The 27,308-nt window shown below is 35.4% G+C and overlaps 1 long non-coding RNA gene and 1 pseudogene across 1 annotated transcript in view; one reads left to right on the top strand and one right to left on the bottom strand.

Moving 5' to 3' along the window:
* LOC119538671 overlaps nt 1–27,308 on the bottom strand; it is a 547,664-nt gene that overhangs the window by 188,056 nt on the left and 332,300 nt on the right. The window lies entirely within an intron of this gene.
* Nucleotides 18,705–19,127, top strand: LOC119538670 (annotated as a pseudogene).

Below are 27,308 nucleotides of genomic sequence, written 5' to 3' on the forward strand. Positions count from 1 at the left end.
CCAGCCCCAGAATGCCACAGTCTTTGGGAAGAAAGCATCACCTTGATTATGCCTTGATTAGATTTTTTCCCCTAACTCAAACTATGAGTAAATAAATTCCCATTGTTTAACCTGACCCATTTCATGAACAGCCAAGGAACCTAAAACATTCCCTATTTTAACTTGCCTAATTCCATCTTTCATGACCTTATTTCCAGATAAGGTAACTTTTACAGATATAAGGGTTGCATATCTTTTTGAGGGACACAATTCAACCCATAACATTTCCTTTTCTTACACCTTTTATAACTTTAACTTTTCTTACACGATTGGCAAGAACCACTGATGTCAATGATAGCAGGGTTCTGTCTTTCATGATCTTAAAGAGAATGTGTCAGTGTTGGTCCATTGAATGTAATACTTACTATATGTATTTGATATATAGCCTTGAATGAGTTAAGTAAGCTACAAGCAATTCCCAGTAGTAAAAACATTTTTAATATAGAAACCTAATAAACTTGAACAAATACTTATGCTGCATCTATTGATATACTCATGTGATTCTTCTCTTTTAATTCATTAAAATAAAAAATCTTGCATTTGAGGGGAAAAACTTTTATTTTTAATACACATAACTAAGTTAATACATAAATGAAATGTGACCATACTTTTCTTTTATTACACTGCCTTTATTCTGTTATGAAAGCAAGGTTTTAATAGTCTCATGAAAAAATTAATTTCCTTGATTTTAATATTCAGAAACATGTTGTTTGAAATTATCTCTTTTTAAAAGTTTGTTAGTACTGTCATGGGGTTTTATTGAAACAAAGGATTTTATTTTCCTTTAGGAGTGGAAGTTATTGAGATACTTGATGACTTTTTTGAAGTATTTAATTTCTATTGGTGTATCCAAATTTTGTATTTATGTTTGTGACAGTTTTAGCACTGTGTATATTTTTCAGAATTCATCTATTTTTAATCTAGGATTTAAAATTTACTGGCATATATGATAACATATTATCATTACTGAATTATATTTAAATTTTAATTTTGTCTTTAATTTCCCATTTTTATTCTACATTATACTTATTTTAAATTCTTTTTTCTTGATCTCACTTCCACTTCCAAAGAAAAGCTTTTGTGTTTGTGAACCTACATGTATATCCATTAAATTACACATTCATCACAGTGTCATGTTTATGGTAGACCATAAATTTTATTGAACAAATGGAAAACAGAGCTTTTTATTCCACTTTAGTAAGATATTGGAATTGACAAATAATTTGGTGGAAATGGCAAGGCATGGTATTTATAGTCAAGATCCAGGTCCAAGAACAGATTACAATGATTCTTATCAGTGTAGTTCTCACCAAGTTACTTACAATCAGAAATGTTCAGTTTCCTCAGAATAAATTTCCTTCAGATAGGGTCAAATTGAGGATTAAACAAGAGTTATGTAAGAGCACTTTGTAAACTACAATGAAGTATATTTAGAAGAAGAAAGAAAGTAATGAAGGAAGGAAACAGAAAGGGGGGAAAGGAAAGGAGAATAAGTTCATGTGAAATGGCAAGACAGAATTCTGAGTATAACAGCAACTATGGTTAGAAAGAAATCTCGATTTTGTGGCAACAGATAGAGATTTACTTGCCTCTCTGATACCTACAATTTGTTTGATTTTGGATGAATCTCTAAATATCCCATATATAAAATGGGAAATTGCATTTAACACATTGGAGACTCAAATGAGATACTAGAATTGAAAACTTTATGTAAATTGAATACCTTTTTCTGATAGCAAGTTATTTAGTTAGAAACACACTAACATTTTTCCTAATATTGTTAGAAAACTAGTTTTCCAACAACATTTTTCATACTTCCATTAAAAAGTTCCTTCCTATGAGATCCAAAGAAGATAATATTTTTATTGAATTCAACACTAAATTGTTACAATATATATCCTATTGATTAAGAAGTGGTATGCATTCCCTCCAGTAGCAATTGCCAGACATTAACAATTAGTACTAAGCTAAGTTAGGATTACAAACCCAACCATAGAGAAATTAAAAATCTAGGAAGAGAAATTGATTGTGAACAAAAACTGGAATAACAGAGCAAAATGTGCCCATATCTACAAGCAATACACAGAAAAAAGGCTCTGGAAATTAAGAGGAGACAATGATCAATTTCTAACAGAGAGAAATGAGAAGGGCTTTAAGTGGGGGGATGAAGTGGGTGAGGAGGGTGGGGGTGGTGAGGATACATGGCAGGGTTGTGAAGGAAGAGTCACTTAATATGTAATTGGGTAGAGGTGAGGAAGGTCACATGCAGAAGGAAAAATGAATAACTGTAACGAACCTGAGAAGGCTCAGGCTGTGGTGAAAAATGGCAAGTTCCCTAGTAGGGCTACATGACAGGATTCAAGGAGTGGGGCTCAGAGATCATGGAGGAGTTTGAGCTTGGATGAACTAAAGCCTTGCATGACAAGTTAAAGAATGTTGGCTGTAAGCAGTAGGAAACGAAATCACAGAGGTTTTTTGAGCAGAAGAGTGATATCAGAATCAGACTTTCAAAAAAATAATAAATTAATGACAAGGAGTTCCATTAAAAGGCTATAGACAAGATCCACATGAGAGAAGATGAGGGATTGAAATGAGGTAGTGGCACTGGTATCAGAAAGATACAGATGTGAAAATTTCTTAGCAAGGAGAGGTAAGGACTTGGTATTTGAAAAATTAAAAAAAAACAAAATGATAAAGTGACAAATATAGATGAATAATAACATTATTATTACCAATAGAAGTATAATTTTGTGAAGAATCAAAGGAAGAAGAAAAACAGAAAATGACTTGGATTTTGTGAGCTTGAACACAAATAGTAATGTTTATGGCAGATACATAACTGACCAGGATGAAGAATAGAGGGACCCATAGAAGAACACAAAGAGTTTTTAAAAACAGGAGGAAAAAAAAAACAAACAAAAAAACCAAAACCAAAAAATATCATTTGATATAAAGAAACATAATTTTTCAATATAGGTGGTTCTGGCTTGTAGGGCCTAAAACATAAATAGTTTTACAGAGCTGGTGCTCTTCAAAAAAAGAGTAATAATAAGCTTGAATGCACAGTAGTTTTGAAAGTAAATATTTATATATTGAAAGAAGAAATAACAAATTTTCTTCCAAGAAATGAAGTTTTGTGGTTTATCATACTATAAACATTGCAGAATCCAGAAAAACAGAAAAAAACACGTCTGTAATGTTTCTTTTATTATTTTTTTTTTATTTTGGGGGGATTTATTTTTGATTAACTCATCATATAATACTTTTAAAATATACTTTTTATAGAAATAGATCATTCAGTCATACTTTCTTGACTGATCTTAATTTGTTGTATTTCATTACCAAGATTTTTTTTTTCCTTTTTCATTTTACAACTTATTAGATTTGACATGTAATTTTCAAGATTGCTGTAAAATTTGGGAAAATCTCTATCAATTATTTTTTTCATGTATGATTTGGAAGTTCTGAAAGAATTTTCTACAGCCTATTTTCTAACTCTGTTTATTTCAAGCCTGTCTCCTCCACTACCCACATATTTCTGCTCCAGTTCATGCATAGGGCACTTTTATTTGACTTTGAGCCCTGCATCTCTGAGTTAGCCCAGTCGGCAGTAAGATATTCCTGGGAGCTCTTCTGACACTGGGATGGATCACATTATTTATGCCTGTACATGGAAATGACTTTGAACTACATAAATATATCCCACTATGCAAAAACTAAATGTTATCACCAATTCTACCTTAGCCAGATTCCAAAATTGCCCTTGGCGATTCCAACACTTTCTGCCAAAAGAGGAAATGTGACAGAAAGGAACCTGGAGTGGAAAGAGAAAATAGACCTAAGGGATTATAGTTAAACTATCTTATTTTTTTCAAATTTTTTTCAAATATGGCCAGATGGACACAAGGGCCTTGAAAGGGACCTGTGCAAGTGAGTAGCCTAGAAGCTTAATTTCATTAGCTTCATGGTAAAACTGTTTCTGAAAATTTAATAAAACAAATAAACATTTTCCATATTTTTCTATAAAATTGGAGCTCTGCTTTAGATTGGTTGTGGATGAAGGAGCAGCAGCACATCCAGGGAGAAATATCCAGTACAATATAATTGTAAATTGGAGGTGTTGGAAGGGAAGTAGACAGGAGGGTAATCATCCTTGGAAAGATAGTCACTGGGGGATACTAAATAATTGACTATTAAGATAACACACAACACAACCTCTTTAAAGGAGATAGATTTGAAGGAAAGGCACATTAATGAACTGTGTCCAAAAGTATACAAACAGCAATGGAAATGTGGCATGGGGCTAATTTCCTCTCCGCTGTGACCATATGCTTGCTGAAGGCATTAATGGTGCTAATTGCTCAGGGAGGACTCTGTGAAGTGCCTTGTATCTGCTTTGCTGAGAAATATCATAGAAAACCTAAGGTTTCAAGATTGCTGCTTGTTGCCCCTTCACAAAGCAGCCACAATTTATCGGAGTGGGATTTGATATATATTTTTTAAAAGCCTAATTTACCATCTGCATGGACCAAATAAATCTCCACTCAATTCAGGAGCAAAGGTTCTTCAAATTAACTCTTCATGGATGGGTTGCTTGTCACCATTTCTGAGTCCACACAGATGGGCAGGCATATTGTAACGCTGTTCCTGAGTATGATCCCATTTTCTCCAAAATAGCAAACAATGGCAGCGAGATGATAGAAAAGGAAAGACTTTTGATCCCTAGGAAGTCCCTGAATAAAAACAAATTAGTGTTGTTTTATTGCTAAATAATTGGCTCTTTAGAAACTCTGGTTTGTACAATCATATTTCCAACTAAACTAGAAACCGTGTTTATCCACAAAACACATGTAACATCATGGTAATTAGGCATGGCCTAGAGAGCTGACAGCTAAGCACAGGGCAAAATATGACTTTGAGGAAGTATAGAAAGAAAGTATATGGGTTGATGAGAAAAAAGCTCCCCTATCCCCAAGCCCAGAAACCTGAATAGGCTGTCACCATTGCAAAAAGCCTGTAGAGAAATGGGAAGCCAGTGACAAGCCTACAAGCTGATGAAGGCATGGGAAGAGGAATTGCAGGGGGTGGGGGGCAGAGGGGGTTGGTTTGTCTCGCTTTGTTTTGTTTCTGTCTTCTCTTTTCACTGTCAATGGACTCTCCCTCTATTCTGCAGCAATAACGGTAGGCAACTGTGGCTACACTAAAGAGACTAAAGGATTTTGAACATTTTATTGCTCTCTGTTATGGCTGCAGTGAGAAGTAAAGCACAAAGGCTGAATGGTCAAAACAAAAGCTTCTCCACAAACATCAATCACTATGATCAAGACAAAGAATCGGTCATTTCCATTTTTATAGCTAGTTAATAACTTCATATCAGTGTAGCTCTTTACCAAAAGAATTTGTAGTCTACCATCTTTGGGGAAATAAAAGCACTACCTGGTTTAGTATATTATATATTCTACCATTAGTTATTTACCAAATAAAATGGCATACTCTTCTATGATGAGGAGTCATCATCTGAAAGTTCCATGACAGTGGTGACGTGATAGGACATTACATAATATTCAGTGGTAAAATTCACATAACCATAAACAACGGAGGGCACATAGAAAATTGGTAGTTCTTACAAAGATCTCCCCAAGGGCTGCCAAGCATGAATGTTTAGGCAGTGCCCTGTAGGTGCCCCAGCAGAGGGCACAAGTGGGGATGGAAATCTTGCCTGGCAGAGGACCCAGCTTCATTCTAACAGAAGGGGGTATTCTTGTGGTCTGCTCAAAGATGCTATGAATTGCAGAGGTCATGATCCTTCAGGATCTTTATGAGCAGATTTTTTGTTTTTTTGTCCCAAACCACCCAAAATAATAACACTTCATTAAGGGGCAAGCCCAAAAAGAAACTGCTGTATCTGTGAAACTTTTCTTTACAGTCAGCCTGCTTCCTCTGAGTACCTTATAGTCCACAGGACTGTAGAAACAAGTACAGACTTTTAAATAAGGCAAGCAGACATGGTTCAAATCACAGCTCTGCCACTCAGGAGATGAGTGATACGAGATGATACATTTAAACTCCCTCAGCCAGAAGTCTTCTGCTTTCCCACTTAGACTTTGGTATTTAGACACTTCTGTAAGGAAGGAAGAGATGGGAATTAGGTAACTGAATACTGGAATCAAAACTGTCTACATGAGTAATGGCTACTCGTCTCTACTATCCTTCCTCCATTTTGAAGTAATTTTGTTTTGGGCCCAATGAATACACTTTCTAATTGAGCATGACTTCTCCTTCACATACTTAAGTTACAACTGTTACATGTAAAGAGCTACTGGAAAAAATCCTGGCACTAACCCTATCCCTTGCTAAGGGAACAGGTGGGGGGAAGGCAATTTCACAAGTTGGCAGCCTCTCAAGAGTAAAGTGAATAACTTACAAAATATTTGATAACCCTTCACTTTTTAAAATTCAGGTTTTATTGCCCAAACTCTTTCAAAATCCATTTGTGCTTAAATATATGCATGTTACTCTATTGAAAGAGCTTTTAAATGATACCAAAATTTCCTCCCATCTCAAGATGTTTTTGCTCCAGTTGTAGAGACAGTTATATCTCTACTTATAGCACAAGGGACTGTAAAATAAGTCATTCACTTACTGATGAATGAATTCACTCATTTATTCAACATTCATCGAGCATTTGACATGCCTTAGAAACTATACCAGAACTAGTCCCAGGGAATGCAGAACAGGTCCTGCCTCCAAAGAGCTCACATTTCAATGGAGGGTATTGCTGGATGATAAGTGGTAAGTTCTTTAGAAGTCTGTGGAGTAGGGCTAAGTCCTATATTTGTAAGAGTGTGGACTAGGTTTTCATCAGAATTTTAGTGTGAAATCCTTTTGGACTCTTTTCCCAATATTAATGATTCTCATACCTCTTTATCTTTCCTGTTTCATCCAGCCAGAAAGGCTACTTCTCTGAAATGTAAATGCATTTTTAATCAAGTTAGCTTGGGGAAAAGAGCATGGGCTTTTGGGGAACACAAACTGAGTTCAAATCTCACTTATTTGTTTGTAATTGTTGTGATTTTGTCCAGAAATCTAAACGATTCTGAGCCTTAGTCTACCCTATAACATTTTTTGATGATCAAAATTAAACTTCCACTTCATTCGATTGAAAAGATTGGTCTTGCTGAGAAGTGTATATTTGGGGCTGTTAAGAAACTCAAATAGTGAGTTATTGTGATATTGTAATACAATACTCTTCAGTTTGGGATTGTCCATAGCCTGACATTCAGTGAACCTTGTACATTACTGAGACAGGTGCATTTCCTAAGAAATGACTTTTGGATTCACAAATAAGCTGATGCTCCACATGTTGACAGTGTTAAAGGAGATGTCACCTTGATAGCTGGTGACTAGGGAGTTAATAGCATGGTGAAACCCATTACCAAGAGGCCTGGGCAAAATGATTATTTCCCAATTTTCTTCCAGCATTTTAAACCTGCATTAATGAAATGTGACTTTTCAAAATGACTGTAGCGGGTATCAAATGGGATATTCAGTGAACAGCATACTGGAGCCCAGGGAAAACTGGCAGGCAGTGACCTGGCAAGCTTAGGACAGTCTGCAGAGATTCTTTCATAGCTGGATTTCTGCTCCTATTATACAAAGAATACACTATTTTGGATTGATTTTTTTTTTCTGTAGGACTTCTTATTCCACATCACTTGCATATACCTGCCATAACACCATCCACTTTCTCCCACATATGTACTCATACTCCACCACCTGCCATCTTCCTTGGGCATACACATTTGTCCTTCAACACTTAAGTATCATCTCCTCCTAGAAACTTCCTTTGAGACCTCTAGATGGAGTGAGGTAGCCTTGTATGTACACCACATTTGTGGGGGAGGGGGTCTTTTTTTAATTAGAGAAGTTGTAAGTTTATAGAAAAATCATGCAGAAAGTACAGAATTTTGATATACCCCCCCATCCACACACGTTTTTCCCTATTATTAACACTTTGGTGGTACCTTTGTTACAACTGATTAAATACTACTATTATAAAATTCTTCTATTAAAAATAGTTCAGAGTTTACATTAGGGCTCAGTGTGTATTGTACAGTTCTATGTTAAAAAATTTATTTTGGTATATATATACATACATATACATATATATATGTATGTATGTATATATATGTGTGTGTGTGTGTGTGTGTGTGTGTGTGTGTGTGTGTGTGTGCGTATAACCTAAAGTTCTCCTTGGATGGATGGTGGTGATAGTAGTACAACAGGTGAATGTAAATAACTCCACTGAATTGTCCATTTGAATGTGGTTAAAAGGGGGAAATTTTAGGTTGCACATACACCACATTTTATTTGTTGAATTATGTGTCTGTATTGCCCTGGTTAATGGTAATGGTTTTGCTTTGCTCATCTCTGAATCATCTGAATCTAGCAAAGTGACTGGCAAATAATAATTGCTAATTAATATCTTATCTCAGAGCCCATGAAGGAAGGAATGAGATCGTAATTGAGCAGGCTTTGGTGAATTTGCATCTCCATAACCACATCCTAGATTACGCCTCATCACCCAGGTATGCTTCCCTCTTCCTTTCATTTTACAGCCTGGCAGATGGTTTGAAATTCTCATAATATTAATTGTTCCTAAAACAAAAATAATAAAAAAGAAAGAAAGGCTAGAAATATTCTTTGCAATGCTGGAACGGCTTCTGTTTTTGGTCTCTAATTCCTTATGCAATCATGCCCTGCCTAATTATGTACATGTAATTGGGTAAATTACAGTGGACTAAGGTTTTTTGTTGCTGCTTTTTTTTTTCAAATCTCCCAGAGCCAACTTTTGCATTTTTGATAGTACCAACTCAATCCAATTTCTTAGGTGTGTAATATATACCAGGCCAAACAAGAACATAAATTTAAACAAGTTATGTTCTCCATACACAAAAGGAAACAGGGAAAACTGAGTGAACAGACTTGGGGCTGCTTATATGCCACAGAGGTTTTGGGAGGTAAGTGTTTCCACACATTTCTTTTTCTAGTTATTTATCCATTTTTCTTGTGTAAGTCCCATAATCACCCTGTGGGACAGGCGTTATTTTGCTCCATATTACAGATGGTGAAATAGGTCTTCGGGAAGTAAAACAGTTTTTTGTAAGTAGCTAGTTGTCAAGTGTGAATGTCAAAATGATTGTCTAAGACCCTCTGGCAGACTCCAGATAATGTCTTCTTTTTACTACCTGCTTCTGTCTCCTCTGAAGTAGCTCACACTCTATAAGGAGATAGAGAAGCAAAGAAGGATTCGTTCAGCACACTTTGTAGAATGCTGAACTCAGGCCATGTGCTGAGTTAGATACAGAGGATAAGAAAATACAGAAAACATGGCCCACCTTAAGTTGCAACGTCTATACAGGCACTCTCAGGCTACTAATGTAATAATATGTTGGAGAATGTAATAATATGTTGCTTTGGAAGCATTGATGGAAACAGGAACTCTGACACAGGCTAGAGGGAACATGGTGATCTTCAAGAAGGTTCCATGGAGGAGGTGACATGCTGAGGTCTTAAATGAAATGGATATGTGTGTGATTTGACCAAGTGGGACATCTTTTCCTCTTACTGATTTTGGTAAGGGAGTTAGCTAAGGGGTGGATTGGTTTTGTGTGCCTTTCCAGCTTTGAGGAGCCCCCCAGGGAACAGACATCTGCTAGAGGAGGATACCACAAGGGTGGGCTGCAAGCCCACAGTCCACTCTGGGCACTAGACAGGTCACTTTAAAGGATGAGTCTGCCCTTGCTGGTGACTTTCCAGTGAACCCAGGAGAATAAGAATGGTTTGTTTTAAAACACAATGGGCAGGCTTTGTTTTTTTAGGAAGAAGATTGTTTTGTGTGCGATATTTCAGATAAAAATCTTGATGGCATGAAGAGAGGGAAAACTAATAAAGTACTTCTAAGATTAGGTGGTAATTGAGAACACCAAGTCATTTCCCCTCCCTAGGATGGACAGAGGCTCAAAGTCTGCTCTCAGAATCAATAATCAAAACAAATCCTACCCCAGCAGGACATACAGTCTCTGTCCAGTTAATAAAAGCTTGGTCTCCTATTTTTAGATCTATTCTCAGACTAGGGAGACACCAGCAACACAAAGGAGTTTTGTACAAAAGCCACCAGCCCTTTTCAGAAGCTCATTTTCCTTTAAATAGATGTCTTTCCTTCTCTTTCTTTCCTTTCTCTCCTGTTCTAACTAAAGCAGGTTTTAAGAAGGAGCTCACAGTTTCAAAGACATATTTTCTGGTTTCAGGAATGGTTGTCAGCTTTTTCAATTTGATGAATAACCCAGGCACTTTGTATGCTTGCTAAACAAAACAGTTTTTGTTTGTTTCCAAAACCTCAGGAAACAAAGGGATTTTAGAATTAGTCCCTATAGATACCTTGCCAAATACCTGATTGTCCTGTTGTTATTGTAGGAAGGAAATGTATGGTGTCTGTGTTGAAAACTTTGTGGATTTCCAGTTTGGGTAAAAGAGGAGAGAACATTCTTTGGCATCAGCATAATGGTCTTTGGTCCTTGTCTCTACTTCTTTCTAGGCCACACTGGGAAAATTTTTCATGTCTTTGGGCCCTTGTTTGTTCATCTTTAAAATAATAAATATTTTTGTACATCATGCTTTTCATTTGTCAGACCTTGAACTAAGAACTTGAATTACATTTGTCGTTGATCCTCAAGACAATTTCAAGAAGTAGATAATATTTTTATATCTGTTTTCAAATGAGGAAACTGAAACTTAAAGAGATCAAGCAACTCAAATGCAAAATGGGAAGATATTGCAAAGAAGTTGTTAAATATTAAAAAAAAAAATATATGTAGAATTAGCACAACAATGTTCATGATGCGGACGGTCCTTGTGGTGGTGGTGTTGAGGATGTGTGGAAGTGCTGGTTGTGGTGGCTAGAATCATGAGCCAAGGGTTGACTAGAGCACAGACTAAGGAAAAGAGAAATCAAGAAAAGTGAGAAGACTTTGGAGCTCTTTCAAACTTGCCTTGCAAAGAGTGGCTGTTCTACAGAATGCATTGACTGACATTGCCAAATAGCATGTGGACCAGTTAGATTGTGAAGGCTGATGCTGGCATTTTTATGGAGTACATACATTAAGGCTGATTTAACAGTTCTGTGCACTATCCAAAAAGATGAGCACAAAGCTTGGGTAAAGACAAAACTATGATGAGGAGTTATGGAACTCCAGGGAGTGATCTGTGTGCATAGAATATTAACACTTTCCAAAATAGATTCTATACTTTTCTAAAATTTTGCCTTAAGCATATGGGCTGTTTCAAACTCAGGTTTCAATAAAACTCAAGCCATCTGGACCTTTCCAAACTCAGGTTTCAATATTGCCCAAAACACCTATAAAATACAAGTATGATATTAATATTAAGCTTTAGCACTTGTGAGGAATAAATGAATTAATATGAAACCTTGGCAAATACACTTAAACCAAATTCAAGCTCATTTAATTAAAAAAAAAAAAAAAAAGTAGGGCCCTTGAATGGCATTAATTGTAAAAATGAAGTTGCATGTGTTTTAACATACAAGTTACTTCAGGAAAAAAAAAATTAATTGGTGTTTGATATTGGAGCAATTTTCTCTCAGTGATCAACTATCAATAATTATAAAATAATGATTTATTAAATGCGTTTAATATTTTCACTTAACCTCAAAAAGCTCTGCAAGGCAAAGACTTAATGATAAGATTCCCACCCAGCTCACTTTGTGCTGCCCCAAAGGTTTTGAAATACTTCCCATATCTTTAAGGAGGCTTTAGCTACAGACCTTACTGATCTCCAGCTGCCTCAAACCACAGTCTGGCAATATGCTAGTTTCATGAAATAACATATTCCTAGTATGAAAGTTAAACTTGTTTGTAGTCAGTCCTGATTACGAGCCCTAGATAGATATAGAAATTTGTGGAGGGTTTAAGAAAGAGATTTTTGTTTGTTATTGCTGACTACAAGCCCTAGATGGGTATAGAAAATTATAGAATGTCTGTGAAAGTTAGTTGTAGTCATTGCTGACTACCAGCCCTGAATGGATATAGAAAGTTGTAGGTGTGGAAAGTGACTTTTGTTTATTGTCATTGCTGTCTACAAGCCCTGAATGGAAATGGAAAGTTGTAGAAAGTTTATGAAAGGGAATTCTCTCTGTCACAGTCAACACTTGCCAAAATTTGATAGGCCTGTTTATAACATTCTTATAAAAAAAGAGCTTTTGTGTGAAACTGTGTATTCATACAAAGCTGGAGTTAATCTTCTCTTTGTTAGAATAATGTAAACTGTTAGTACAATAATTAAAAGAAATTTGCTATCCTTCTGTTCAGCTAAAAATTCCTGAAAACTTAATAATGTTCTCACTGTCCATATTATATCCTAATACTGATCTGTATGATGTTAGAAGTTGTTAGTCATGGATTTAGCTACTCTTAGAAAAATTAGACTTCATAAAAACAACCAAATTTACTTGTCAGTTATGCTACTTTGCTCAAAGCTTCCAAAATTTAAAGTTTCTGTAGCAGTTTGTTTAAACAACTTAATTCAGCTTTATTTGATACTGAACCTTGAATAAAAATAAAGAATAAAATCTTAATCAGAAAATGAAAATATTTGCAAAGTTCCTTGAGAGACTAGAGAAAAACACAGAACTATTAAACTTCCCCGCCTGGGGAATCTTTGCTAGTCTCTTAAGCAATAGGGGCTCCCAATTTAATAAGCCAAGTCCTCAATCTTGTGGCTTGCTCTTATGAAACTTATTTCTGTAATTGAAAAACTAAGTCTACTTATAATTAATGCCTAAAATTCACCCCAGAAAACCTCTTTTGTTGTTCAGATGTAGTCTCTCTCTCTAAGCAAACTTGGCAGCTAGACTTGCTACATTGCCCCTTACATGGGACATGACTTCCAGGGGTGTAAGTCTCCCTAGTAATGTAAAACACTACTCTCAAAGGTAAGCCTGGCCCTTGCATCACAGGATTAGTTGACCTAGAAAGGGAAATAAAATTTCAGTGGCTCAAATAGAGTTAAGAAGTCATTTTAGAAGTTATTCATATGCAAATTTCAGCCAGATATTGCAAACTGCCGCTGTATGCCAAGCCCCAACCAACAGTGTTCATAAAAACTCTAATGAATACCCTGAGCTCCATGTTGCTTCTGCTTCTGTTCAGACTGTGTATACCAAAGTTTCTCACCCAGCTTGTTTCTTCCAGATTAGAAGCATTTCACAACAAACTTCTCCTTGCCAGAGGCCCCACACTCAACCAGCCACCCTCAGAGCATAGCCAGAGAATTCTATGCTCCCAAGAGTAGGGCCTGTGACCCAGTGACAGATTGAAGCACCTACAGAAGACAGATCATTGTCCCAAATTCCCTTAAGATTAAGGGAACTAGAAATCTCTGAGGGGAAAATTGAGGCAGGGTTACTGGTAGCTGGCTTATGAGCAAAGGTCAAATTCCAAGAAGTGGTCAGGCCATAAGGAGAAAGATGCCTCTGAGAAGAACAGCAATAAACCCATCTGAGTGAGTCATCTATGCTCAAACATCACCAAGGAGGGAGAAGGGTGGAGCCAACTGACCCTGCCTGGGTGATCTGTCTAAGATCAAGCATCAGTTAAGGAGGAAAAAGGGGAGTATAGTAAAATAGTTAATAAAATTACAAAGGAACAGAAATCCATAGAAGCAGACTGCCCCACATTGCTGGGGCCTCTCACCTCTCACCCCTCTTTTCTTGTGAGAGTGCCCAAATGTCCTCTTACAAGTATTCTTATAAACTTTTTACCTGTTTTGTCAAGGAAAAAAAAAAAAAAAGGAGAGTTTAAAATTATCACAGATAAACAAATGCTGAGAGAATTGTTAACAAGAGATCTGCCCTGCAAGAAATACTAAAGGGAGCTCTGTCAGCTGAAAAAAAAGAAAAGAAATGAAAAGAAAAGAAAAAAAACATGAGAGAAGGGTCTGAAGGAGGACACAGAAATGAAGAGTATTAGTAAGGGTAAATTAAAGGATAAAAAGAGGGAGAGAAAAAATAGGTCTGACAATTAAAACAAAAGGATAAGATGGTTGAATCAAGAACTGCCTTTACAGTAATAACTTGAAGTGTCAATGCATTAACTCCCCCAACAAAAAGCTACAGATCGGCAGAATGGATTTAAAAATATGATCCATTGTTCTAGTTTGTTAATGCTGCTGGAATGCAAAACACCAGAGATGGATTGATTGGCTTTTAAAAAAGGGGGGTTATTTGGTTACACAGTTACAGTCTTAAGGCCGTAAAGTGTCCAAGGTAACACACAGCAATCAGGTACTTTCACTGGAGGATGCCCAGTGGTGTCCGGAGAACCTCTGTTAGCTAGGAAGGCACGTGGCTGGCGTCTGCTCCAAAGTTCTGGTTTCAAAATGGCTTTCTCCCAGGACATTCCTCTCTAGGCTGCAGTTCCTCAAAAATGTCACTCTTAGTTGCACCTGGGATATTTGTCCTCTCTCAGCTTCTCTGGAGCAAGAGTCTGCTTTCAACGGCCGTTTTCAAACTGTCTCTCATCTGCAGCTCCTGTGCTTTCTTCAAAGTGTCCCTCTTGGCTGTAGCAAGCTCGCTCCTTCTGTCTGAGCTTATATACTGCTCCAGTAATCAAGGCCCACGCTGAATGGGTGGGGCCATGCCTCCATGGAAATTATCTCATCAGAGTTATCACCTACAGTTGGGTGGGTCACATCTCCATGGAAACACTCAAAGGATTCCAATCTAATCAGCACTAAAATGTCTGCCCCACAAGATTGCATCAAAGAATATGGCTTTTTCTGGAGGACATAATACATTCAAACCGGCACATCCATCTATATGCTATTTACAAGAGACTTGTCTTAGACCCAAAGAAACAAATATTTTGAAAGTGAAAGGATGGAAAAAGATAGTCTATGCATGTAGTATGCATGTAGTAACCAAAAAAAAAAAAAAAAAAAAAAAAAAAAAAAAAAAAACTAGGGTAGCTATACAAATATCACACAAAATACTTTAAATTTAAAGATGTTTAGAGACAAGTAGGAACACTATATTAATAAAAAGGGCAATTCATCAAGAATAAATAACAATCATAAATGTTTATGCATTTAATCAAGGAACTCCAAAGTACATGAGGCAAACAACTGGCAAAACTGAAGGAAGCAATAGTCATTTCTACAGTAACTGTGAGAGACTTCAACACACCACTATCTTCTATAGATACAACAACCAGACAGAGGATCAATAAGGAAATAGACAACTGAAACAACATGATAAATGAATTACAGCTAAAAGACATATATATATCACTGCAGCCCAAAACACCACAATATACATTCATCTCAAGTGCTCATGGAATATTTTCCAGGATACATAATATGTTGGGGCACAAAATTGGTCTCAATAATTTTAAAGAGACTGAAATTATTCAAAGCCCTTTCTCTGATAATAACAGAATGAAGCTGAGAACTAATAACCACCTGAGAACTGGAACTTTCACAAATACATGGAGGTTAAACAACACACTCTTAAACAATCAGTGGGTCAAAGAAGAAATAGTAAGAGAAATCAGTAAATATCTGGAGATGAATGAAAATGAGAACACAACATATCAAAACTAATAGAATGCAGAGAAGGCAGTGCTGAGGAGGAAATTTATAGTTCTAAATGTCTACTTTAAAAAGGAAGAAAGAGCTAAAACCAAAAAACCTAAGGAACAACTGAAGAAACTACAGAAAGAGCAGCAAATTCTCTTTTTTAGTGAGTAGAAGAAAAGAAATAACAAAGATTGAAGTGGAAATAAATGAACTGGAGAACAATAAAACAAGAGAGGGTATCAATAAAACCAAAAGTTGGTTCTTTGAGAAGATCAACAAGATTCACTAATACTTAGCTAGACTGACAAAGTCAAAAAGAGAGAAGATGCAAATAAACAAAATCATAAATGAGTGAAGGGTCATTACCATAGACTCTAAAGAAATAAAAAGAAATATAAGAGGATACTATGAACAACTGTAGGCCAATGACCTAGACAACTCAGATGAAATGGATAATTTCTTAGGAACACACAATCAATCTATACTGACTCAAGACAAAATAGAAGACCTCAACAAACCAATCAAAAGTGAAGCGATTCAATCGGTCACCAAAAACCTCCCTACAAAAAAAGTCCAGGGCCAGATGGCTTCACAGGGGAATTTTACCAAACATTCCAAGAACTAACACCATTCCTGCCCAAACTCTTCCAAAAAATTGAAGAAAAGGGAACACTACCTGTTCCAGTTTGCTAATGTTGCCATTATGCAAAATACCAGAAATGGATTGGCATTTATAAAGGGGGTTTATTTTGTTACAAAGTTACAGTCTGAAGGCCATGAAAATGTCTAAATAATGACATCAACACAAGTATTTCTTCACTGAAGGAAGGCCAATGGCATCAGTAAACCTCTGTTAGCTGGGAAGGCATGTGGTTAGCATGTATTGATCCTAGGTTGTGTTCCAGCTCCACTCCTGGCTCCTGTGCATTCTCCAAAATGTCAGTGGCAGCTTTCAACAGCTGTCTTCAAAGTGTCTGTCTCAGCTGCAGCTCTGTTCCTTCGGCTTTGTCAGCTCTTTTATATGGCTCCAGTGATTTAATTCAAACCCACCCTGAATGAGGGGGAGGTTAACAACTCCACGGAAATTATCCAATCAAAGGTATTACTCACAGTTGATTGAGTCACATCTCCATGGAAACAATCAATGGGTTCCAGCCTAATCAACACCAATATGCCTGCCCCCACAAGACTGCATCAAAGAACATGGTGCTTTGAGGGACATAATACATACAAACTGGCATACTACCTAACTCATTCTATGACGCTAACATGATTCAAATACAAAAATTTGATAAAGATACTACATGAAAGGAAAAGTACTGGCTAATCACTGTGATGAATATAGATGCAAAAATTCTCAACAAAATACTTGCAAATTGAATCCAATGACACATTAAAAGAATTATACACCACAACCAAGTGGGGTTTATTCCAGGCATGCAAGGGTGGTTCAACACAACAAAATCAATCAATGTAATAGAACACATTAACAAATCAAAAGGGAAAAATCACATGATCATCCAGATGTACACTGAAAATGCATTCAACACAATTCAGAATGCTTTCTTGATAAAAACAATTCAAACAGTACAAATCAAAGGAAACTTCTTCAATATGATAAAGGACATATATGAAAAACTCACAGCCAGCATCATACTCAACAGTGAGAGCCTGAAAGCCTTCCCTTTAAGATCAGGAATGAGATTAGGATGCCCAATATCACCACTATTATTCAACATTGTGCTAGAAGTTCTAGCTAGAGCAATTAGGCAAGAAAAATAAACAATGGCATACAAATTAGAAAAGAAGAAGTAAAACTCTCATTATTTTCAGATTATATGATCCTATATTTGGAAAATCCTGAGATATCTATGACAAAACTACTTGAGCTAATAAACAAATTCAGCAAAGTGGTGGGATATAAGATTAATGCACAAAAATCAGTAGTGTTTGTATACACTAGTAATGACATAACAGAGGAGGAAATTAAGGAAAAATTCCATTCACCTAAAAGAATCAAGTGTCTAAGAATATACTCAACCAAGTGTTCTAGTCTGCTAATGCTGCCAGAATGCAAAACACCAGAGATGGACTGGCTTTTATAAAATGGGGTTTATTTGGTTACACAGTTACAGTCTTAAGGCCATAAAATGTCCAAGGTAACACATCAGCAATCCGGTACCTTCACTGGAGGATGGCCAGTGGTATATGGAAAACCTCTGTTAGCTGGGAAGGCACATGGCTGGTGTCTGCTCCAAACTTCCAGTTTCAAAATGGCTTTATCCCAGGATGTTCCCCTCTAGGCTGCAGTTCCTCAAAAATGTCACTCTTAGTTGCACTTGGGATATTTGTCCTCTCTCAGCTTCTCCAGAGCAAGAGTCTGCTTTCAATGGCTGTCTTCAAACTGACTCTCATCTGCAGCTCATTTATATGGTTCCAGTGACTTGTCAGCTCATTTATATGGCTCTAGTGACTCAACTTAGACCCACCCTGAATGGGTGGGGCAACACCTCCATAGAAATTATCCAATCAGAGTCATCACCCACAGTTGGGTAGGGCGCAAAGAATTACAATCTAATTAACACTGATAGGTCTGCCCACACAAGATTACAATCAAAGATAATGGCATTTGGGGGGACATGATACATTCAAACTGGCACACCAAGGATGCAAAGGACCTGTACAAAGAAAACTACAAAACATTTCTAGAAGAAATCCAAGACCTAAGTAGGTGAAAAGACATTCCTTGTTAATGGATAGGAATTCTAAATATCATTAAGATGTCAATTGTACCCAAATTTATCTACAGATTCAACACAATACCAATCAAAATTTCAACAACATAATTTTCAGACTTTGAAAAGTTAGTTATTAAATTTATTTGGAAGGGAACAAAACAGCCCAAAACTTCCTAAGAAAGAAAAACGAAGTGGGATTTACACTTTCTGACTTCAAAACCGAATATAGTGTTCTCTGCTACTACCGGCGCTGCTCGCTGCTCCTCCTCCCTGGCAATGGTGTTCATGTTCGTGGCCTTCTGCTATACATTGCTTCTCACCACTGCGCTCGCTTGTCTTTTCTGCCATCTGGCACATTATAGCATTTGATGAACTGAAGACCGATTACAAGAATCCTACAGACCAGTATAATATCCTGAACACTCTTGTACTTCCAGAGTACCTCATCCATGCTTTCTTCTGTGTCATGTTTCTTTGTGCAGCAGAATGGCTTACACTGGGTCTCAATATGCCCTTCTTGGCTTATCATATTTGAAGGTATATGAGTAGACCAATGATGAGTGCACCAGGACTCTATGACCCTACAACCATCATATTCTACCATATTGTCAGAAAGAAGGATGGTGCAAATTCGCTTTTTATCTCCTAGCATTTTTTTACTACCTGTATGGCATGATGTTTGTTTTGGTGAGCTCTTAGAACAACACAGAAGAACTGATCCAGTTAAGTGCATGCAAAAGCCACCAAATGAAGGGATTCTATCCAGCAAGATCTTGTTTCCAAGAGTAGCCTATAGAATCTGATCAGTTACTTTAAAAAAATGATACCTTATTTTTTAAATGTTTCCACATTTTTTGCTTGTGGAAAGACTGTTTTCATATGTTACACTCAGATAAAGAATTTAAATGGAATTACATATAAATTAATATAAAATGATTACCTCTGATGTTGACAGGTTTGAACTTGCACTCCTTAAGGAACAACCATAATCCTCCGAATGATTTCATTAATTACTGATTGTCCTTAGTCCATTAGAAGCTTTTGTTTATAGTACCTTGTAGGGCTAATATTGGTTTTATTGAGATGCCACCTACTTATAAATTATCTGTAGATATCAGGTGCTTTTGATGAACTGAAAATGTATATCTGACCTGTAGGAAACACCATGAGTTTCCTCATCTATCATGTAGATGATTATATATGGGTACATTTACAAAAATAAGAGTGGGATTTTTTTCCCCTTTGACTTAAATATTATCCCTGTATATTGCATGAATGAGAGATTTCCCATATTTCCATCAGAGTAATATACTTGCTTTAATTCTTAAGCATAAGTGAATATATAAAAATATATATTGAATTACTTGTGAAGAATGCATTTAAAGCTATTTTAAATGTGTTTTTATTTGTAAGACATTACTTATTAAGAAATTGGTTATTATATTTACTGTTCTAATCCAGTGGCAAAAGTATTCTTAAGAATTTGCAAGTACCTTAGCTTTTCAAAACTAAATGAGAGAGAACACTGTATAACCACCCTGTTGTTCCTTAGTGCAATACAATAAAACTCTGAAATTAAGACTTACTTTCAGTGCATTGTGTGAAAGATTACAAATAGCTATTTCTTAAACTTATTTAATCTTTAATAAAGACATATCGCTATCATTTAAAAAAAAAAAAAAAAACCTAATATAAAGCCAAAGTGGTTAAAATACCATGGCATTGGCCCAAAGATAGACATATGGACCAATGGACTTGACTTGAGGGTTTAGAAATAGAACCTCAGATCCATGGCCAATTGATTTTTGACAAGGACCCCAAATCCAATGAACAGGGACCGAACAGTCTGTTCAATAAATGGTGCTGGCAGAACTGGATAACCATATCCATAGGAATGAAAGAGGACACCTACCTCACAACCCATACAAAAATTAACTCAAAATTGGTCAAAGACATAAATATAAGAGCCAGTACCATAAAACCCCTAGAAGAAAATATAGGGAAACAACTTTAAGACCTAGCGATAGGAGGTAGTTTCTTAGACCTTACACCGAAGCACAAGCAATGAAAGAAAAAAATAGGTAAATGGGAACTCAAGATTGAACACTTCTGTGCTTCAAAGGTCTTTGTCAAAAAGGTGAAGAGACACCTAACACAATGGGAGAGACTATTTGGTAACCATATATCTGAAAAGGGTTTGATATCCTATATATATAAAGAAATCCTACAATTCAACAATAAAAGGACAAACTACCCAATCATAAAATGGGCAAAAGATATGAATAGACAGTCTTCCAAAGAGGAAATACAATGGCTAAAAGCACATGAAAAGATGTTCATCTTCATTAGCTATTAGGGAAATCCAAATCAAACCACAGTGAGATATCATCTCACACCTATTAAAATGGGTAGTATTAAATAAACAGTAAACTACAAGTGTTGGAGAGGATGTGTAGAAATATGAATGCTTATTCATTGCTGATGGGAATGTAAAATGTTACCACTGCTGTGGAAGACAGTTTGCTGGTTCCTCAGAAAACTAAATATAGATTTTCCCTAAGACCCAGCAATTCTGCTCAGAATTCAGATCAGAAGATCTGAAAGCAGGGACATGAACAGACATTTGCACACTGATGTTCAGTGCAACATTATTCACAATTGCCAAAAGACGGAAATGATCCAAGTGTTCATCAACAGATGAGTGGATAAACAAAATATGGTATATACATATGATAGAATATTATGCCACAGTAAGAAGGGACGAGGTCCTGAAGCATGTGACAACATGGATGAATCTTGAGGACATAATGCTGAGTGAAATAAGCCAGACACAAAAGGACAGATATTGTATGATTTCACTAATATGAACCTCCTAAAAAAAATGTAAACTCAGGTCTTAAAATGTAGGGACCTATGGATAGACAGAAGCTAGAGAAGAATTGTTAATGAGGTTGAACTTGAAAGGCTTGGGAATGGATAGAAGTGATGGTAGCTTGTTATTGGAATTATATGTAATAGCGCCATACTGTAGGTGAATTTGATTGAAAGGGGCTGCTTAAAATCATATATGTCACTGATTAGCAGTATAAATATAAATAAGTTCTTACATGAAGTGCTTTTTATGACACTTTTACAAGGAGTTAAAAATCGAGTGGTATATGGGGAAAAATTACATATTGCAAGCTATGGATTATAGTTAACAATACCTTAATATTCTTTCATCAACAGGAACTGGTGTACCACACCAATACTAGGGGTCAATAATCGGAGGGATAAGGGATATCCCTTATTTGGAGCTTTCCTTTTTTGTGTGTCTATCTGTTATTTTTCTCTCTGAAGCAATGAAAATTGTCTAAAATTGAGTGTGATGATGATTGCACAACTAAGTGATGATACAGCGAGACAGTGATTTTACTCTTTGAATGGAATATATGGTATGTAAATATATCTCAATAAAATCTACAGATTAAAAAAGTGAGTATGGGATAGACAGGAGAAATGATAAATGGCAGTTTATGGGGGAAGTGGTGACAGAATACAGAATGAACAATGATTAAGGAGGCAAATTTAACAGGGGAACTGCAAGTGTTTCTGTGTTGCTGGAACACAAAGTATGATGTGGGGAGTGTCAGGGCATAAATCTGAAGAGATAAGGTACAACCTGTTCACAGAGAACCCTGTGTGTCATGTTTAGAAGCTTGGACTTTCACTTCTGTGGGACAGGATGCAACTGAGAGATCCAAGCAGGAAAGCTGCTCCTCAGATCTGCATTTTAGATTAAAATAACATTGTTAATGATGATATTAGTTGCAATAATAATTCTTTTGTTTACAGGACTATGGCCCTTTCTAGATTTTGGATCCCTAGTAGATACTTAGCTATACCTCCCTTCTCATATTTGTCTGGCTGGCTCATCCCCACGGACACAGTCCCTTAACATTGTAGATGTCCCTCTGAAGCTAAGCAAGTTCCTTTAGCTATTTTACTTATTTATCTAGGACATTACTATTTTTCCTTTTTTCACTTAAATGGGAGGTCTATGCAGGAGAGAATACACTTACCCAAATTCATTTGCAAGGATTATGTCACTAAAATGAATAAAACAATAGGTAGGTATTATTATTAACCACATTTTACAGATAGGGAAAAGAAGCACAGAGGCTATAATTGGCAAGCTGGACTTTAAATCATGTGTTATCTGTCTCTAAAGTCTGAGCTCTCATATACCTTGCAACATGGATTCCTAATATTAAGTAATTTTCAGCTCTAGTTTTAAACTAATATTTGACCTGTCAGAACCAATATCTTAGAATCATCTTTCACTTCCATGAACCTTCAATTTTATTATTTGAAATAGCAATTTAGATTGTTGTCTTGCTTTACAGTTTTCAAGCACATTCATATATCCCCTCGCTATCTCTGAATGAATGCATTCTGCTAGAGTCTAAGAATGATTATATGCTGTATAATAGCTGAACAGTCTATTCAGCCCTAAAGAAAAGCTGCCATTTTAGAAATTCCTCAGTCATCAAGATGAGTGACAACATCACCAAGAACTCAGATGCAATGCCTAGAAGGTAGACCTCTACACAAAAATGTTTCTCACGCCATTTCCAAATTTTTCTCCTTACAGCTGAGGCAGTAAGGTAAACACACAGCTCTTCCTGAAGCCAGTTAACTGTAATTGGGTAGTGAATGTTATCCCACAGAGAAGCGCTGACTAAAGACAAGAACTACCATGGTAGAAAAGCACCTTCTAAAATTGAAATCATATTAAAGACCTTTCTAAAGCAGCATAGTGAAGTGTGACAGAACCGGAGGGTTTGGTTATTCTGAGCCTTTGTGATCTATTAAGATGGACTCAGTAGCAATGGAGATGGAATTCTCTGCTCCCCAAATGCAGTAGGAGAGGTCACTGTAAAGAAGATCAAATTCTGCCTTTGTATCCAATCGCTCTCCTAACTCTGTGGGCAAAAATAATAGCTAGTAGGAAATATAGACATGTATTTACATGAAGTGACACCATGGGGGGAAGAAAGCTAAGAAAAACAAACCAAAACCAAAACCAAAAAGTTCTGACCAAATGGATAAGTTTATTTGCCTTCAGAGCTACTAGACTTGCCTTAACAACTTCTTAGCCTATGGCACTTCTGGGACCATTTCTTTTGACTTTTGTTTTAACCTTAGTTCTTCTTTTAATTACTCTAAATTACTTCAGTTTTCTAACAAATAATTAGTACAAGTTGGAATCACTTATAGTTGGAATCAATTCTAGCTCAGCTTCATAAATGCTGAGAGGCCCCAGGGAATTTGCTTAACCTTTATAATCTTCCATTCTCTTATCTGTAGACTGTGATGAGAGAGAAAACCACACAATTTAGTGTCAGACATACAGATCACATTTAATATATTGTACATTTTAAAATTATTTTACAAGTTTAATGAATGTTAACCCTTGCCAATTTTATTTTCTTATTATAGGCACTTAGTAGTAGGGACACTCGCCATTCCAGTGGTTCTCAAACATTTTCCTCTTGACTTCTTAACATTGTATAAATTATTAAGAACCCCAAAGTGCTTTTGTTTTTGTGGGTTATACCTATCAACAGTTACCATATTGGAAACTAAAATTGAAATTTTGAAAAGGTTTATTACTTCATTTTAAAATTGCAATATTATTTTACCTTTTTTACATAAATAGAAATACGGTATTTTTATGAAAAACAACATTTTTCTAAAACAAAAAAGATTTAGAGAGAAGAGTGGCATTGTTGTACATTTTTGCAAATCTCTTTAATGTCTGGCTTAATTGAAGACAACTATAATTCTTATAATTGCATCTGCCTCTATCTGTTATAAATATGTTGTTTGGTTGAAGTATATGAAAATCACTTACTATAGTAATATAGTAATTATAGTATAGTATTATAGAGAATTTGGGAAAATTCTGTTTTCCAAAGAGAAAAGTCATAGAGGGAATGGCTTTTATTCTACAAAGTCAATAAAGTGTTGGAATGTCATGTTTTAACTTGTTTCTTAATGAATCAGTCATGTTAATTGATGGATGTAGGAGGAAAGAGGATACTTGAAAACACATTTTGAGGGTACTAAAGAATTTTGAAAAGAAATAATAATAATTTCAGCACCAACTTACATAGCAAAATCATCTTGATAGAAAATTTACTAAAATATATAAAATCTTTTTATATATAATAATGTTGATGTCTACTTTACTTGATAGTGTTGGAAAATAAGAGATTTATCAATGATGCAAAACATGTGAAGAAATTCTAAACGATAGAAAGAAGAAATTCTAAATGATTAAAGTTATGGTAAAAACAGAGCAGAGGAAAACACAGTTGAGGAACCAGGGACAAAAACCATCCTCCACACAGGCACCTTGGGGAAACTCCAAACTGTTTCATCAAGCTTATTATCCAAACAACTACACTTGCTACTTCTGAGCTTGTTAAATCTCACCTCATTCGCTATGAAGTCTAATAGAATTTTCCATGGAAATGGAATCCTCTATAATCTAGACTGCCCAATGTGGTAGCCACTAGCAGCACATAGCTAGTGGGGCACTTAAAGTGTGGCCAGTGTAATGGAGGAGCTGGATTTTTAATTCAATTAAAATTTAACTGATTTAAATTTAAGTTTAAAAAGCTACATATGGTTAGTGACCACTGTATTGGACAGTGGATATTTAATCAAAGAAGAGGATAACCTCACATGATAAGGATTGATTAAATACAGATTAAATGCATTTTATTTTATTTAAACATTGGAATGCAATGCACTTGGAAAGAATAAGCTAGGCCTATTAACTGACATAGAGAGATGGCTACAATACGATCTTTTTAAAGAAAAACTTAGTTGGAGAACTTTAGATATGTTATAGTGTGTATTAATAGACACATTTTTGAAAGAACATATAACAAATTTTGTGGAAGGTTTAGACTTTCACTTCTATATTTTTTAGTGTTTTGAAGCAAGAATATTATACTCAAAAATATTAACATGAAGGAAAATAGCAGTCACTAACTACAGATAAACTTTTAAGAGTTTAACATATTTTGTTCATTTGCTAAATAATTCACCTAAAATGTTTAAAATTAGATATAAAAATTAAAAGCTTAAAAAATTAAAATGAAATTAATTTACCCCCTCTTGGGATAAGAGAGGTAATTTTTACACATAAAAACAATGGGAAAAAGAAATTCCGAAGGAATAGTTTTTTAAAACAAGAATTGTTCTACATTATAATTCATTTTAAATATAATTAAATTCAAATAAACTCAATAAATATATTTGCCAGGAAAACTGCAAATAAGTCACTGTGGTGGTAGATGGAAATAATGCATGCCTCATTGGAGTTGGAATAGTAAAGAAAAAAAGTTATCATCTTGCAAACCCCATATACAATTGAAATAAATTTATTCAAAAACTTGACTGAAAAGCAGTAGGAAATCTATGATTTTTTTAAGAGGAATTTCTATGACTCGTAATTTGCCGTAAGTATTAAAGTCAAAATTTATAATACTGGAACTCTCTAAAATATAGTATTATAAAATTAGATATTATATATTTCTCACTGCATAGCAGATTTTTATGTCATGAAGAGAACACACTCCTTGTTCAAAGTTTGACCTGATGCCTGCGGACAAGGTACAGTTGCTGTAATGATAACCTTATCTTTATACTCCATGTAAGTGGATACATTCAAGTCCAATTTCTTTAAAAGAGCCACACAGATCTTCAAACTTTCCAATTAATTACACTTTTAAAAGAATATAAAATAAATATTGAGAGACTAGAAAAAAAATGTTTCCAAATGTCTGCCAAAAATATCATCTGGCATACTTGAATACAGCAGTGTTTTTAAAAATAGTTTTAAAAATATGTAACATATTTTAATTAAAATTTTAACTATCTTGAAGCATCTCCACAAAACACTGCTATACAGAATGATAATAATTCTGCAAAATAGATATCAATATTGATATCAAAAATAAAATACATATAGTACTAAAATACAGATAAAGATGTGCAAGAGAAAAAAACACCAAAATACTGGCAATTATTACAACCAGGTTATATTATGAAAATTTTGTTTCCATTTTTAGTTTTCTCTATTTTCCAACTTATGAACATTTTCTTGTTACCAAAACTCAGTATGATAGTTCAAATGATTTTCTTCTCAAGGATATTTTTCATTTCATCTTGCAGATGGGTCCTCATATGATTTTAAAAGAAAAACTATGAGTCAGTGGTTCTGATAGTTATTACTTTACTAGATTTTTTTTATAACTACCATGAGCCTTGGATTCCATCTTATTATCAATGAATTCTTACATTGATTTATTACTTTGCTCAACACTTTTCTAAAACTCACCTACTGGCCAAGCACTGAGGTAGCAAAAGCACTGAGTAAATCCTTTTATCAGGTTCCCAAGGCTGTCATTTTGCACCACATTAATGATGTTAATTGTTTTCTGTATTACTGTAGTCAAGAGTCAAAAACACCAGGCTGAGAGACCCATATCCTGAACTCCTTACCCCAAAAGTATACATGATTTCTGTGAAGGGGTGAACAAATTGTCATCATTAAAATGCTCCTATTATACGGTAAACATTTCGGACAAATTGTTAAATGCTCGATTGTAGTTTCCAAGTTGCTAAGTGATTTATTAATGTCGTTGCTATTGTCTTTAATGCACTAGATGCCAAAGATTACTGAACACATAGGAAAAAGTCATATTTTTAGCATAGTAATGGAAGAATTGTTTTATTTTTTAAAGGAAAATGATGTTTTATTATATTTCCACAAGGATAAAACTGTAATATTTTTCCCCAGAATGTAAAGATAAATTCAGTGAA

This window comes from Choloepus didactylus, chromosome 6 (genome assembly GCF_015220235.1).
Source record: "Choloepus didactylus isolate mChoDid1 chromosome 6, mChoDid1.pri, whole genome shotgun sequence".
In the NCBI taxonomy this organism is placed as follows: domain Eukaryota; kingdom Metazoa; phylum Chordata; class Mammalia; order Pilosa; family Megalonychidae; genus Choloepus; species Choloepus didactylus.